We start from the raw sequence: 18,341 nt of genomic DNA, 5'->3' as shown, positions 1-18,341 counted from the left end.
TGAAATTCTATACCGTTTATTAAATAAGATACAAAAATAAAAGTCATTTCTGAAGCTCCAAATTAATCTCAGAGGTCTGTGGAAGAAGCCATGTCATAGTGTTATGATAAGAGACAGATTTAAGGAAAGGAAATACCACTTTAAGTATAAATCTGGGAAATTTTTATCCTAGTACAACTAATAAAAACAGAACCAGCTTTAGGTGTTTATCCCACCACTACAGACAAAACAAGACGAGTCAAAATAAACCAATTATTTTCTCTTATCCAGGAAGTGACATTGTTAAGATTCAGAAGTTCATGTCTTTATGAAGAGTGGCATAACTTTCAAGTTCAGGTAAGTTCTATGAATCTCAAATCAGGCAGATGAGAAGTTTTTAATGTTACATTCCAGTGGAAAGATTACCAGACTAATTTAAGGAGATCTGGTTCTACCATTACCTTATTTTTATGCAAATAATAGATGCCTTCTATGTTTGTTTGCCAACCATGCCCTCCACTCTCGAGGTATTCTCATAAGCGCCTCTACGCCAGTTTTTTTTACATGTTGCCATAAAAAAAATGGCATAGTATGCTTACAGAAATACCTCTCAGGGAGAGGGCGCAGTCGGCAAACAAACGTAGAAAGCACTCGTTGTTTGTGTAAAAATATGGTAATTAGCTGGCAAATTTAGGCAAATCACCTAATAAATTGGGGTTTCATTTTTTTACTTCTTAAAAAACAGACATCATTGCACCAATGTTTATTGTGGGACTTTTCACAATAGTCAAAAGGTGGAAACAACTGAAATGCCCATCTAAACAAAATGTGGTATATACACACAACGGAATACTACTCAGCCATAAAGAAAAATGAAGTCCTGATGCACAAAACAATATGGAAGAACCTTGAAAACATCATGCTGAGTGAAATAAGTCAGTCGCAAAAGGACAACTACCGTATGATTTCACTTATATAAAATAAGCACATATATAGAAATGAAAGATTATTAGTGGTTACCTGGGGTAGAAAGGAGGGGGAAAAGGGGAGTTTTTGCTTAGGGGGCATTGAGTTTATGTTAATGGTGATGGAATGATTTGGAAAAGGATAGCAGGAATGTTTGCACAACTTGAAGAATGTAATCAATGTCACTGAATTGTACATGTAGAAATTGTTAAGTGGGCATATGTGTTATGGATATTTTCAACACAATAAAAAAAGAAGACATAAATAAATAGAAAAACAGCCATCATACATTTGAACAGCAGCTCACAGTTCCCAATATACTTTTTGTATACTGTCTCATTTGATCTTTACAATAAAGTGGTAAAATTAACAGGGCAAGGATCATCTTCCTTTCACAGATGAGGAAATGCAGTTAACAGAATTTATGTAACTTGAGTTTGGTCCCACAGCTAGAAGTGGCAAACAGGAACCCGACCTCGGGTTTTCTGACTTCAGTTCTCTGCTCTTCGCACTTCACCACAAAGCTAGCTGGAAATGCCTTTCGAGTCTAAAATTTCATCACCCTTTGACTAAGAAATAGCTTTGAAATTTCAAATTCATAATCTTCCCTCTCCAGTTAAATAAATATGAATGATCCTACATCTCCACTGGAAAAAAGTCAATATATTTTCCCAGTTCAAGATGAGAAAAAAGTTTGGAGATTTTACACACATAAGAATCAATCATAATTTCAGCATCTCTCATTGATTTAAAAGGCTTTGTCTGTTTTAAAAAAATTAAAAGGTGGGCAATTCCTCAAAAGAGCATAAAACAAAATAAAATAAAACTGTAATCTAATCTTGGACCGATATGTTATCACAAGACAATGTGAGTCAAAGGATCCATGATTTTGTTTTGTTCTTCAGTTTAAATTGTGGTAGGAAATAAATAACCAGTTCTTACAGAAAGTTAAAGTAATGAAGAGTATGTAAGTGGTTTTTTCCCATAAATCATGGTTAACAACTATAGTAGAAGCTATCCCCCCGGTTTTGGCATTTCAGCTGTGAAATGAGGTCTAAATGATGAAAATTAGAAAATAAAAAGTGAAAGGAAGTGATCTTGGTAAAATTCTGACACTGCCACTCCTCTGTAGAATTATTAGCTTCACAATTAGTGGTTTTGATTTATCTTCATGGGTAATATAAAGAAGAATTTTAAATATTACTTCAGAAATTAAAAAAGGAGATAGACTGGTTTTAAAAATATTATATTTCCTTTAAAATAGCCCAAATTTTAAAATCCAAAATTATTTCACTAGTAATGGAGAACTTCAACTACTGCAAACAAAAAAAGTTTGATGGAACAATGAAAACAGTGGTAGAAACGCAAAAATGCATAGTTACTAAAAGTTAATTAAAGAACTTGTGGGTCAAGAGGATTGAATACACACATACACACACACACACCCCTCTGTCCTTGAATCGTACTGAAAAGACAGGAGAAATACAACAGTACAAATAAATCCATATTATTGCTAGAAAGCTGAGAAGGGTATCATCAGACGACCGGAACAGTGAGGATGCTGATCTAGATTGACCAGTATTTGTTAGCTGGAGCATAGTTTCAGGAAATTCTGAAAGACATAAAGCAACTCCAACTGACAGAGAAACAACACTGTTGAGGATTTCATAAACCTGCCAAAACAAAAGAAAAAAACATGTTGGCAAAAGTGAGTTTTCCCAGCAGAAGCCTGAAACTCCTCAGACCAGAAGCCGTGGGATTGGGAAAAAGAGCAGACAGTAAGAGGACAGTCAGGTGATTAATTCAAGGACTGGACAAGAGGTGGACTGATCCCCTAACCACAGAACTGTGACTGCGGCATTTGTTACAGAGACTAACATATTCAGAACAATTCTGTGCATAACATTGGGAGTTCTGACAAGTAGACCCCAGAGTGTCCCTTGAGGCAGAAGGAGCAGAACACTGCCTCAGGTCATGTGAGGTCATCATGAGGGAAGAGAAACTCCCACACTCAGGAAACAAGCTACCCATACACCCTAAATGAAAGGGCACAAAGCCATATATCCTCTGCCTCCCCTAAGTGCTGGATTCAGGATCCTGATCATCAAAACATTTACTCATTGTCTAGGTAACAGTGATTCATTCTTTCCTTAGATAGAGAAACTATGCTCCAGCTAACAAATACTGATCAATCTAGATCAGCATCTATAAATATGGACAGACAACAAAGAACCCACAAATATTTGGGGAAAATCAAGAGAACAAAAAAGAAAACTGCCAAACACAAAAGAAGGAAAAAAAAAACCTTAAAAAATAAACAGTGTCAAATTGCACAGTTGAAGAATGTTGAAATGGCAAATGTTATGTTACACATATATATTTACCACAATTTTAAAAAAGTGTCAGTCAGTACAGAAACAGAAGTAAGTTTTAAGTAAGTACAACGGTGAGGTTTAAGAGGATATCCTATCCATTTAGAAACAACAGGATTCTCTGACAAGGAAGCAACAGAGTAGAGGCAGTCCTCAGGTTACAAAAGTCAGACTTAGGGACAACTTGTACTTGCCCTTTAATGTTACATAAATTTGCCTTCACTTTGAAATGACTGAACCAACCCCTACTTGTAACAAATTCTTTATCACAATCACCTTCACTTGCTGTACATGTAGCTTTTAAATCCTTGGAAAGGCTTCGAGCCTTTTCTTGCACTAAAACCAAAAAAAAAAAAAAAAAACGACACTGCCGTCAGGTTGATTCCGACTCATAGCGACCGTATAGGACAGAGTAGAACTGCCCCATAGGGTTTCCAAGGAGAGGCTGCTGGATTCAAACTGCTGACCTTTTGGTTAGCAGCAGAGCTCTTAACCACTACCCACCAGGGCTCCTTTCTTGCACTAAAGTAAGGCTAAATAAGAACCATATGCACCTATTCAGACTTACCTACAAATTTGACTTAAAGACACAGTTAGGAACGGATCTCATTCATAACCTGGGGAGTGCCTGTACTTGAAAATTTAAAATACCATGGTCACTTTCCAAAAGCTCATGAGATGGGCTGAGGTTACATTAAAAAAAAACCCGTTGCCGTCGAGTTGATTCTGACTCATAGCGACCGTATAGGACAGAGTAGAACTGCCCCATAGGGTTTCCAAGGAGCAGCTGGCAGATTCAAACCGCTGACCTTTTGGTTAGCAGCCAAGTTCTTAACCAGTGCGTCACCAGGTCACATAAAAAGGCAGGAAAATCAAACCATGGATTCTCCCAGAGGGACAAAGCTGAAGCATATGAGACAGAAACTAAAAGGCACGCAGGGTAGATTCAGTGGTTCCAATAACAGGTTAACAGGGGTTTCAGAGGGAGAGAACACAGAGAATGGAGTTAAGAGAATAATCAAAAAAAATAGAAGATATTTACTGAGCTGAGGAAAGATCACTCTTCAGGTTGTTAAAAAAAAAATCAAGTGTCAAGCAGGAATAATCAAAGGACATAAACACAGACAAATACTGGTAAAAATTTCTGAACAACAAAAGCTTCCTGAGATGTAAAACAAGCTGTTGTTGCTATTGTTGTTAGTTGCCTAGTTGGCTCCCACTCATGGCGACCTTATGTATACATAACAGAATGAAACGTTGCCCGGTTCTGCGCCATCTTCACAATTGTTGGTATGGTTGAGTTCATTATTGTAGCTATTAAAACAAGTTAGTAACCAAAAAATGAGAAGTTGACTGACATCATAGTTCTTATCCATAACACGGGATGCCAAAACATAATGAAAAAGAAAATGCCTCAAATTCTAAGGATACATTGCAGATAGAAGGATAAATTGATTCAGTCTTTATGGTGAGTAATTTGGCAATAACTATAGAAATTAAGAATGCAGCTACCCTTTGATCATGCCGCTCTACTTCTGGGAATTTATCCTACAGATAAACTTGCACTGGTAAAAAATGATACATGTAGATGCATACTGATTGACTGGGCTACCCAAGGTAGGTGCCAACTGACCTCGGCAGCAAATTGTGTTCTCCACCTGATAACCACTCCTATACCTCTCCCTCTTTTACTTCCTTCATTTCCTCAGTTGTTCAACAGGCTGACTGCAACACTATTCCCCCCACCCCCACCTGTCTAAAACTCCCAGATTCTCACTTTCCTAAGCAAACATACATTTGTTTACATTCAGCAAACAAGGTGTTGGTATATTTTAGTATTTTTGGAGTATTTTTTAATGGATGCTAAAATATTCCTCATTCAAAGGTAACTAGTATTACTGAAGGATGCCAAACTGGAAGATTCCAGAAGCTAAGCTTCTCTCATATTGAAGAAAGGTATCGTTTTTCTTTCTCTAAATTTATGATTTTCTTAAAAAGTCTTACAAATAAGGTCCATTACAGTTTGCCCTAGAAGTATAAGATATAGCTAGAAGTAGTCAATTTGAAAGCAAAGAGCACAAACAAAAGATGAGAAAAGAGACAAAGAGACTTTGAAAATGAAGCCTACAAACTACAGGTTGCCTGGAACGAGTAGGAGGGTCTCCTCTATGAGCTCAGCGTGGGTTTGTTTTAAGCTAATTCAAAACCCTTCCAAATGAGCTTATTAGATTCTAATTTGGTGGCTCAGAACCTAATAAGAATTCAGATCAAACTGTTCTTCTTTCCCAAAGAGACAGCATTGTCAAAGAGCCAAAATTGGAGTGGGTGTTCAGGGGGTTGAGTTATACAGCTTTCACATTATGATTCACCTCTCCACCAGTGAACCCTTCCTCCATCTCAATAGCATCTGTCACAGGTTTTTATTCAAATTCCTCACCACTGAGGGCAATCAGAAGCTGAAGAGATGCTCCCACAGAAGTGACCTCAACAAAAACAGAAGTCAATAACATGGCCATCGAACACATAGGACGTCAGGAAGTGCAAAATGCTATGGACAAGGAAAAAAGGCAAAACTGTAAAGCAGAGAAAAGGAGACAATCACAGGCCAGGATGAAAAATTAGGGCAATTATCTGGATAATTCAGCCTCAAAACTCGCTTCCTGATGATTGACATAAATGTGTTTTCTTCTCCGGGCTTCATTTTCACAATAGATGGAACAATGGAGTTGCAATAATGGCATTCTATTCCCCATCATTATTTACAATAAACTTAAAGGAAATATACTTTCTTTGTTGCTACTTTCAACTTTAGATCTGATATGAAATAATGTTTTATAAATATGATGCTACCTGATAGTTTGGCTTAGAAAAAAATTTAATTATTTCTTTCCTAGACTGTTTCTTGCCTGGATTATCCAAATATTGGTCCCAATTCTTCACTTCAGTGGACTTCTGGATTTGTGTTAATAGGAGTTACTGACTTACAGCCAGCTCATGAATCATAATAAGTGGCTACAACTTGGATCTATTTACTATTTCACCTGTATTTCCAGTTCACACACAGACACATGATCAGAAGCCCGCACACTCACATGCACGCTCTTACACAAACATGGAATCTCCCTGTTTAGAGAAATGTTGTTGTTATTAGTTGCTGTCAAGCCAGCACTCAATTCATGGTGACCCCATGTACAACAGAACAAAACGTTGCCCAGTCCTGCGTCATCCCCACGATCAATTGTGGATCAGACCATTGTGCTCCATAGGGTTTTCATTGGCTGATTTTCAGATGTAGACTGCCAGGCCTTTCTTCCTAGTTTGTCTTGGTATAGAAGCTCTGCTGAAACCTGTTCAGCATCATAGCAACACACAAACCTCCACTGACAGATAAGTGGTGGCTGCACATGAGGTGAATTGGCTGGAAATCGAACACAGGCCTCCTGCATGGAAGGTGAGAATTCTACCACTGAACCATCAATGCCTCAGAGGAATTCTAGAACTTTGGAAAAGAGTATTCAGACTCAGCAATATTTAAAACTATCTCCAAAATATCCACAATACTGGTAAATCACAATCCTAGTTAACAAACAAAGAGTGGGGAAAAAGGAACCAGTATTTGTTGAGCACCTAATTTGTACCATGCACTACACTGCATGTTACTTTCTTTATTTCATTAAGTTTTTATATAATCTTTGTGAGGAGTGTATTATGAGATGAGAAAACTGAGGGGGCTTAGAAAGGTCCAGTAATTTACCCAAAGATACACAGCTAATAAGTGGCAGGGCCAAGAGACCAAACTAGATTCGTCTGGTTCTGATATCAGGCACACTGATACCCAAGGAGATTAAAGGACATAGACACACACATGATCAAGGACATACACAGTGAAGTAGAAAAAATAAACAGACCCAAAAGAAGATGAGAAAGCTTTAATTTTATGTTTGAGCCAAGTAACACCTTGGCATTGGCAGTGATGATATGGAAAGAAATGTCCTTGGGTTTGGTTTTTTGGTTTTAAGATATACAAACTCTACTAAACCATTGGTATGCTCAGATTTAAAATTAGTGGTTTCAACTCTCCCTGTTGTTGAGTGCCGTTGAGTTGATTTCGACTCATAGTGACCCTATATGACAGAACAGACTGCCCCATAGGGGTTTCTAGGCTATAATCTTTATGGGAGCAGATCACCAGCTCTTTTTCCCATGGAGCCACTGGGTGGGTTTGAACCACCAACCTTTCGGTTAGCAGCTGAGTGCTTAACCATTGTGCAACCAGGGTTTCTATCGACTCTTCCTAAGAGACACCAAGTATCTATTGCATATAACAATTTGCAAGGCCCTGAAGCAATCGGCTGAATGGCATGGACCATGGGCTGGTGTGCAGAAGTGAGCCACTTAGTAAGTGAACCTAGCTGTCCTGGTTCTCTAGTGCTGCTATAACAGCAATACCACAAGTGGATGGCTTTAACGAAGAGAAATTTATTCTCTTTGTTAGGAGTCTCGGAGGCTAGAAGTCCAGTCTAGGAGGCTAGAAGTCTGAATTCAGGATGCCAGCTCCAGGGGAAGGCTTTCTCTCTCTGTCAGCTCTGGAAGAAAGTCCTTGTCATCAATCTTCCCCTGGTCTAGGAGCTTCTCAGCACAGGAACCTCAGGTCCAAAAGACACGCTCTGCTCCTGGTGCTGCTTTCTGGGTGGTATGAGGTCCCCCTGTCTCTGCTGGCTTCTCTCTTTTATATCTCAAACGAGATTGATTTAAGACACAACCTAATCTTGTAGATTGAGTCCTGTCTCATTAACATAACTGCCTCTAATCCTGCCTTATTAACATCATAAAGGTAGGATTTACAACACATAGGAAAATCACATCAGATAACAAAATGGTGGACAATCACACAATACTGGGAATCATGGCCTAGCCAAATCGATACACATGTTTTTGGGGGACACAATACAATCCATAATACTAGCCTACTGTCCAGTATTCTTCCCAAGCTTAAGTTTGTTATTTGATTTTTACTTATTGCAGTGTTCAGTATTGTTAGCATAGAGAAATACAAAAAATACTGAAATAGCAAATGGTATTAACATAAAACACAATTAAAATGATGATCCACCAACAGAATTCAGATACACCAGCCATGGTTTACTTTTTTTTATAGTATATCCATTATTTAGAGACGAAAAAAATGACAATGCTATAATTGTAACTCCAAATTTAATTACAAATACTAATAATGTTACCGCAATAACGTGGATTGGAGCTGCCTGCCGCAATAGCCAATTCTGAGACAGGCGTGAGGTGAGCAGCAAGAATTTTATTATATATCGATGTGTAGGAGACAGAGGGGAATAGATTCCTTCAAAAAACCCGTCTCCCCAACTGGAGATTGGCTGAAGGCTTTTATAGGGACAGGATTATGGATCTTAGAAGTTTGTGTTAGTTCCCCCTTGAGGTGGTCATGTCTCAGATGAGTTAATCTTTTACTGGTATTCTTGGGGGTTATCTGGCGACATGCTGGTTTTCTTGCCACAAGATGGGTGCTTTGTTCGGTTTTTAATCCTTAGATCATTAACACTTGTTTTCCACCCTCCAAGGAGGAACATCAGTTAATCTTACACCTTTTGTAGAGACTGGAACCGGAGGGAAAAACAAGATCATGAGACAATGCGGCGGTTAGCAATGGGGAGGAAATAATAGCGAGCGGGACCTATGCAGCCTCTTCCAATAATAAATTTAGATCTAAAGTATGAATTTATAATAAAGAAAACACCTAAAGCAATTTTATTAAATAATGCCTTTTCCCCACTATTCCTTATATGTAAGAGTGAAAAAAAGCAAATAAATTTCACTCTCTCCCGCTAATTTTTAATCTATCACTGATACCTCTCTCCTGAATTCTAGTTGATTCCATTTCTATGATCACAAAACTATATTTAAATTAGAAAAGGAAATAGCATTGCCCTAATCCTAACTCTTGTGATTAACTATCTTCACAAACAAGTGGGGGATTGTCTTTTTGTCAAATAACTGTACAGGCTCTTTTAGCTATAATTCATAAAACAATGCATCAAGATTGGCATTATGGTATGCTAAATGCAGAATCAGCTTGGTAGTCCTCTTTTCATTGTCAAGTAAGAAACTGCAAAGATAAATGAACCCTGGGAATTTCAAGATCTGGAATGCGATGCCAGCTGGTGCATGGAAGAAATGAATTAAATCAGGTTACCTGATGTTTCCTGCTGCTGCCAGGAGCAGGACAGTCTGCAAGCTTGTAAAAGGACCCAATTTGTCCTTGTCTCCCTCATGATTTAAGTACTAAGGGGGAAAAAAGTATCTCTAACTCTGTTTTAAAAAACAAAAAATATATATAAGATGAAGGAAATGTTATAGCAGGCTTAATATGCTGGATTTAGGTGATTGAGGAGGAATTTTGACAACTGATGTTAACAAATATGAATGCTAGTTTCTAAAAACAAAAATGCATTTTTAACCCTCTGGTTTTCACCTGATAAAAGCTATGGCTCAATGAAATGCAAAACCAGAATTTCAGATGTTTGAATGAACTACTGTCCTGCTTTATTAAACATTTTAGTTCATTTCACATCTCTTTTTACAATGTCTACAAAATTCATTTATGTGAGAAACATGTATTAACCACCTACTCTGTAGTGAGTGCTGTGCTGAATGCTGGAGATTCAAAGTTAAGTAAGACATGCTCCCTCTTTTGGGGCTATAAGTTTGCAAAACAATGAGTATCATCATAAAACCAAAAAACCAAACCAGTTGCTGTGGAGTTGATTCCGACTCATAGTGACCATATGTGTGTCAGAGTAAAACTGCTATTCATAGGGTTTTTAGTGACCGATTTTTCGGAAGTAGATTGCCAGGCATTTCCTTCAAAGCATCTCTGGGTGGATTTGAACCACCAACCTTTCAGTTACCGTATTTTTATGCAAATAATGCATGACACCTACATTAGTTTGCCAACTGCGCCCTCCCCCAGCGGGTATTTTCCTAAGTGCCGGTTTGTCATTTTTTTTTTACATGTTGCTGTGAAAAAAAAAATTAGCATAGTGCGCTTAGGAAAATACCTCGTGGGGGGAGGGTGTGGTTGGTAAATAAACGCAGAAGGTGCATGTTATATGGGTAAAAATACGGTAGTAGTCAAGCACTAAATGTTTGTGCCACCAAGGGACTCCTGAATATCTTCATAAAAGGGCTGAAAAGAAAACCACAAATATCAGTCTGTCTTTTTTCAAAAATCACATGACAATAATAGAAAAATATGTAATGATCAGATTATTGTGTGACATTCCAGTCTCTGACATTCAAGAATGGTGTGAAGTAGAGATGCCATTTAATTAGCCTGGAAGGACAATATCAGAGAGAGGTTATAATTAAAAATTATGAATAATATGCATAATTTAAATTTAGTCATGGTCATGCTCCAAGATCCAACCTTCTGCGTTTTTCTAATATAATTTTTCTTTGGAGATCTGGTTCACATTCATTACCTCAACCACTGCCTCCCTTTCAGGGTCTTTGAGTTTATCTCATTCTCTGCCCTATGCTGGACAGTTCTATTATGATTTATTATCATCACTACAAACTTAGCATATAAAATAAAATTAACAACTCAATCCCTGAACCAGCTTCCTCTCCTGCCTTCCCCAGCTTTGCAATTAATGCCATTCTTAAATTCACTCAAATGCAAAACTTTGGAGTCATCTTTGACTCCATTTCTCTCTTGCAAAATTCAACATATCACCAAGCTTTCTCAGGTGTTCTCCAAACCACCTCTTACTTTTTCACTTCCACTCCCACCACACAAGTTCAAGCACATAGGACATCATGGTAACACTACAGCAATAGCCTCTTCACTAGTTTCCAGACCATCGGTCCTATAACTCTCCAATCTGCACGCACATAAAACTGGACTCAATAAATATTTGCTAAATAATAAATAAATGCCTAATTATTTTTCTTAACCCATTGCTTCCATCACTTCACATCCTCCCCTCCAGACAACCTTTGACAACTCAGTCCCCAACCTCATAAGAATAAACTGAAATTCCCTAATGTGGCATTGACAATACTTATTAATATAGCCCCAAGATGCTTTTCTAGAATTTTCCCTTCTGACTCTTACACGTGGACTTACATCTCCAGTAAGACTGTTCCCTTCACTATCCCCCAAAATACCTGTGATTTTTTCCCCAGGATCTTCCTGAATCTTGTCCATACATTAAGATGCATAATTCTTATCTGACATTTACTATATGTTCCCTTTATTGTTGGCAATCTGTGTGATGTCACCTTCTAAATTCCAGTGTGATCTATTAGGTTGAACCATATGAAATCGTCAATATTCATCATTTTTTAACCAAAAAATAGCAATTTCATATGGTTCAACCTAACAAGTGCTGTATCTTCATGCCCCAGAGTTCCTAGAATATGCTGCACATAATGGATATTCAGTTCTATTTGATCCAGTTTTCTTTACCACCATCATTTGTAAGCTGGGCAAGGAAGTCAGCAGATAATACTTTACTAGTACAGAGGTAGCAGTTTTCTCCTCAGCTTGATATCCCTTCAAAACTCATCATAATTGTGACTTAGTAGTTACATTAGCATTTCCATAACTCAGAAGACTATTTCCTGCCTCACTTAGGATAAGCTGACCCATTTGGCTATGATGCTTCAGGCAAAGCCCTCTGGTAAAATTATTAGGTTCATTCTTGAAGTTGCATTTTATCTGAAATGAAGAAAAGTATACTTTAATACAAAATTTAATGTATATCTTTAAACAGCTGAACTTAAAGGGATTATCAAATTTGGAATAATGGATATATGGTAACATTTAAAGTACCATATTTTTACACAAATAACACATGCTTTCTACATTTGTTTGTCAACTGCACCCTCCCTCCTCGAGGTATTTTCGTAAGTGCCTCTATGCCAATTTTTTTTCACTTTGCAGTAAAAAAAAGTTGGCATAGTGTGCTTACGAAAATACCTCGCTGTGGGGAGGGCACGGTTGGCAAACAAACGGAGAAGGCACACGTTATTTGCATAAAATACAGTAAACAAACGTGCAGGCATTATCAGTAGCCTTTTGAACTATTATTAATTTATTCCAGTCCATAATTTTATGCATAGTTAATGAAAATGTCCCCTTGTAACTTACATAGTAAGGAATTTAACCCAATCTTTGCATTTATACAGGCTCCAGACACTCAGTTGTTACCAGGGATGACAGTCACTGCAACCCCTTTTCTGAATGCAGTAGTTGTTACTCCCCTGTGAGGCTTATTACCTGCCCTCTGCAAATAATTGGAGAAAAGACATCATTTTGCCTTTTAACCTTCTGTTTCTACTTAATTCCCCTGATGTTTCTGAACACATGCTAACTGAACTTTCCACTGTTTATCTGCCTGATCTCACTCTGAGGCCCTCTTCTCTGCTTTCTACCTGTCATTTATCTATTCTACTCTCCTTTATCACCTCATCCAACTCACAAGATTGTCTCCACAGTCACTCTCTACTACATACTGAAAAGAATGCTATTCTTTAAACTCAATCCTGAGAATCAGGACTAAAATTACGCACTGAAGTTGAAATATCAATAGGCACAAAAATATTAATTACATTGTTGGATGTCATAATCAATAATTAAAATAACTAAAATTACCCACAATAGGGGAAGAGTTATATATACAATTTTATATTATAAAAATTGAATATTAGTTATTAAAATAATAATTCCAAAGGCTTATTTATCAACAACGAACATCGACATGTCATATTAATAAAAAATCAACCATGAAAATATTTCTCTAATTTTATTACAGCTAAGAAAATATTTTAAGAAGAGGACAGAGATACTAATTGACTCTAGAAGCAGTAGAAAAATACGTATAAGTGTGTGGTAAATTTTAAAGGTAGCTAATAGAAGAGCACAAATAGCATGATAGATAAAAACTGATAAAATTTTGAAACCAAAAAAATTCACTGTTGTTGTTGTTAGGTGCCCTCGAGTGGGTTCTGACTCATTGCGACCCTGTGAACAACAAAATGAAACACTGCCCAGTCCTGTGTCATCCCCACAATCGTTGTTATGCTTGAACCCATCGTTGCAGCCACTGTGTCAATCCATCTCACTGAGTTTTCCTCTTTCTCGATGACCCTCTACTTTACCAAGCATGATGTCCTTCTCCAGGGACTGATCCCTCCTGATAACATGTCCAAAGCATGTGAGATGTAGTCTTGCCATCCTTGCTTCTAAGGAGCATTCTGGTTGTACTTCTTCCAAGACAGATATGTTCGTTCTTTTGACAGTCCATGGTACATTTAATATTGTTCTCCAACACCACAATTCAAAGTCATCAATTCTACTTGAGTCTACCTTATTCACTGTCCAGCTTTCACATGCATATGAGGCGAATGAAAACACCACAGCTTGGGTCAGGCACACCTTAGTTTTCAAGGTGACATTTTTGCTTTTCAACACTTTAAAGAGGTCTTTTGTAGCAGATTTGCCCAGTGCAATGCGTCCTTTAATTTTCTGACTGCTGCTTCCATGGGTGTTGATTGTGGATCCAAGTAAAATGAAACCCTTGACAACTTTAATCTTTTCTCCGTTTATCATGTTGCTTATTGGTCCAGTTGTGAGGACTTTTGTTTTCTTTATGTTGAGGTGTAATCCATACTGAAGGCTGTAGTCTTTGATCTTCATCAGTAAGTGCTTCAAGTCCTCTTCACTTTCAGCAAGCAAGGTTGTGTCATCTGCATAAAGCAGTTTGTTAATGAGTCTTCCTCCAATCCTGATACACCATTCTTCTTCATATCGTCCAGCTTCTCGGATTATTTGCTCAGCACACAGATTGAATAAGTATGGTGAAAGGATGCAACCCTGACACACACCTTCCCTGACTTTAAACCATGCAGTAGACCCTTGTTCTGTTCGAACAACTGCCTCTTGATCTATGTACAGGTTCCTCATGAGCACAATTAAGTGTTCTGGAATTCCCATTCTTTGCAATGTTATTCATAATTTGTTATGCTCCACACAGTCAAATGCCTTTGCATAGTCAATGAAACACAGGTAAACATCTTTCTGGTATTCTCTGCTTTCAGCCAAGATCCATCTGACATCAGCAATGATATCCCTCGTTCCATGTCCTCTTCTGAATGTGGCTTGAATTTCTGGCAGTTCCCTGTCGATGTACTGCTGCAGTCGCTTTTGAATGATCTTCAGCAAAATTTTACTTACGTGTGATATTAATGATACTGTTTGATAATTTCCTCATTCGGTTGGATCACCTTTCTTTGGAATAGACATTAAATATGGATCTCTTCCAGTCAGTTGGCAAGGTAGCTGTCTTCCAAATTTCTTGGCATAGACAAGTGAGCACTTCCAGTGCTGCATCTGTTTGTTGAAACATCTCAATTGGTATTCCGTCAACTCCCAGAGCCTTGTTTTTCCCCAATGCCTTCAGTGCAGCTTGGACCTCTTCCTTTCGTACCATTGGTTCCTGATCATATGCTACCTCCTCAAATGGTTGAACGTTGACCAATTCTTTTTGGTATAGTGACTCTGTGTATTCCTTCCATCTTTTTTTGATGCTTCCTGTATCGTTTAATATTTTCCTTGTAGAATCCTTCAATATTGCAACACAAAGCTTGAATTTTTTTCTTCAGTTCTTTCATGAGAAATGCTGAGTGTGTTCTTCCCTTTTGGTTTTCTAACTCCAGGTCTTTGCACATGTCATTATAATACTTTAGTTTGTCTTCTCAAGCTGCCCTTTGATATCTTCTGTGCAGCTCTTTTACTTCATCATTTCTTCCATTTGCTTTAGCTACTTGACGTTCAAGAGCAAGTTTCAGAGTCTCTTCTGACATCCATTTCAATCTTTTCTTTCTTTTTAACAACCTCTTGCTCTCTTCATGTATGATGTCCTTGATATCATTCCACAACTCGTCTGGTCTTTGGTCATTAGTATTCAATGCATCAAATTTATTGTTGAGATACTCTCTAAATTCAGGTGAGATATACTCAAGGTCGTACGTTGGCTCTCATGGACTTGTTCTAATTTTCTTCAACTTCAACTTGAACTTGCATACAAGCAATTGATGGTCTGTTCCACAGTCAGCCCCTGGCCTTGTTCTAACTGATGATATTGAGGATCCCTGGTTGCACAGTGGTTAAAGCGCTCAGCTGCTAACTAAAAGGTCAGCCATTTGAATCCACCAGATGCTCCTTAGAAACCCTAAGGCACAGTTCTACTATGTCCTATAGGGTCACTATGAGTCGGGGTCGATGGCAACAGGTTTTTGATTTTTTTAAAAAATTAAATAGTTACAACAAAAGACTAGAAAAGAAAAATTGTGGTTAAGAGAAAACATAAAATCAGATGGCAAGAACGCATCCAAGATGTCAGTAATAATTATAAACGTAAAAGTGGTTAAATAACCATGTTGAAAGACAGAGACTCGCAGAAAAGGCAAAAACAAAAATAAGATAAATTCGCACAATTAGAAGAGCGTAGTCAATGTCACTTAAATGTGTATGTAAAAAAAAATTTTTTGAAATGGCGTATCTTTGGCTGTGTGTATTTTCACAAAAAAAAAAAAAAGTTGAGAATTTAGAGGGTTAAAATGTTGTGTGGTTGTCAACCAATGTCATAAAACAGCATGTGTGTTACTGTTACATGAGAAACTATCTGTTCTGTAAGCCTTCACCTGAAGTACAATAAAATATTTAAAAAAAAAATAAGATAAATTCCACATGTGTTGTTTACAAAAAACATTCTTAAAATGAAAAATAATGATTTAAAATAAAGAGATGGAAAACGATAACTCAGCCAATATTAACCTGTTTCTGCTGTGTCAATTTCAACTCATAACGACCCTATGGGACAGAGCAGAACTACCCAATAGGGTTTCCTAGGCTGTAATCTTCACGGAAGCAGACTGCCACATCTTTCTCCTGTGGAGTGGCTGGTGGATTCAAGACATCAACTTTTTGGTTAGCAGACACCAAGGCGCCTTCAGCCAATATTAGTTAAATGAAAAGGGAAGTAGAATTTTACATGAAATGTGATGGTTAAGATTGTGTGTCAACTTGACTGGGTCGTGATTCTCAATGGTTTGGCAGTTATGATGTAGTCTGGCAGTCGTATGATGTTGTGATCGCTTCCATGTTGAGATCTGATATAATGTGATCACCTCCACGATGGGATCTGCTGTAAGTAGCCAGTCAGTTGAAAGGGTGTTTCCTTGGGCATGTGGGCTGCATCGAATATAAATAGACATTATGGCAAGGCTTGTGGGCTTTTGCTTGCTCTGGATGCTATAGCTGGCTCCTGTTCATCTGACCTCCGGTTCTTGGGACTTGAGCTAGCAGTTTACCTGTAGTCTTGCCTGCCAATCTTGGGATTTGTCAGTCTTCGAAGCCTGTGAGCAAGAGCCCTGCTTTCTGACCTGCCAGTCTTGGGTTCGCCAGCCCCTACGGTTACGTGAATCAGGAGTAGCCTCTATGCTGACCCACGGACTTGGGATGTTCCAGCCTCTACAACCACGTGAGCCATTTCCTTGACATAAATCTCTCTATATATATATTTATATGCTTTACTGGTTTTGAGTCTCTAGAGAACCCAGCCTAAGACAAAAATGGACAAAAAATATTTTATATTGATAGTACAGTGAAACCTGTGAGAGCCAGAACCTGACAGGACTGCCTTGTTTTTCTAGGTCTTGCAGGTTTTCCAACTTTGACAGGGTGTAGACTTACTACTTTTCCATCGCTTGTGTTAGTGGAAAATATTTGAGTTTTCCTTCTCTGACAGGTTTTCACCTTACACAGGTTCTGGCTTTTGCAGATTTTACTGTACAAACCCTCAAGAAGATATAGTTATCACAAACCTTTATATATTTAACAATATAGCTTCAGAATAAATGAGAACTGCTTATAAAGCAAACAAACACAAAAATAAATAAATTATGAGTTACAAATTGGAGTGGAAAACTCTAGCCACTTTTCCCAGAAATTCAGTAGATAAGCAAGAAGAATGAGGAACTGAGAGTGGAAGCTAAATATAATAGATATATTAGAATATATTTGATGCCCAATAAGCATAAAATATACTTTTAAATATTAAAATATACTTATACTTTTAAATATAAACATACTTTAAAAATACCTATAAAAGTATTTCCAAGTGGCCATGTGTTAAGCCATATGGAAATTTTCAAAACAGTTTTAAAAAATATTCAGGCCAAATTCTCTGACTACAGTGGGAAAATGCAAATTTAAAATACAAAAATAATTTAAAATATCCATCTATGAATTTTAGCACATGTATTAAGTTCCCTGGGTGGCATAAATGGTTTGTGTTTGACTACTAACCTGCTACCCAAAAAGGTCAGCGATTTGAACCCACCAGCCACTCTGTGGGAGAAAAATGCAGCAGTCTGCTTCCGTAAAGATTTACAGCCTTGAAAATTCTATGGGGTGGATCTACTCTGTCCTATAGGGTTACTACGAGTTGGACTGACTCAATGGCAATGGGTTTGGTTTTCGTTTTCATTCTGTTATACATAGGGTCGCTATGAGTTGGAACCGACTTGAGGGCTTAACAACAAAAACAAAGGTTGGTGGTTTGAACCCACCCAGCGGCACCACAGAAGAAAGATCTGGCAATCTGCTTCTGTAAAGATTACAGCCAAGAAAACTCTATGGAGTAGTTCTACTTTGTAACACATGGGGTCACCATGAGTCAGAACTGGCTCAACGGCAACAAACAACAACAACATACAACCAGAAAATCAGTATTACTATATGCTACTTTACTAAAAGTTAAATTTAAAAAATACTCTTCTTATGTTAAGGTACATTTAAAAACTGTATTTAAAAAACCCTCTAGAAGAAATAAGAGTCGTCACTCGAATAGACATATGCACACCTATGTTCATGGCAGCATTGTTCACGATAGCAAAACGATGGAAACAACCTAGATGCTCATC

Source organism: Trichechus manatus, unplaced genomic scaffold, assembly GCF_000243295.1.
Source record: "Trichechus manatus latirostris isolate Lorelei unplaced genomic scaffold, TriManLat1.0 scaffold00100, whole genome shotgun sequence".
Taxonomy (NCBI): Eukaryota; Metazoa; Chordata; class Mammalia; order Sirenia; family Trichechidae; genus Trichechus; species Trichechus manatus.
The sequence above is the reverse complement of the archived record's forward strand: the minus strand, read 5'-3'. Positions refer to the sequence as shown.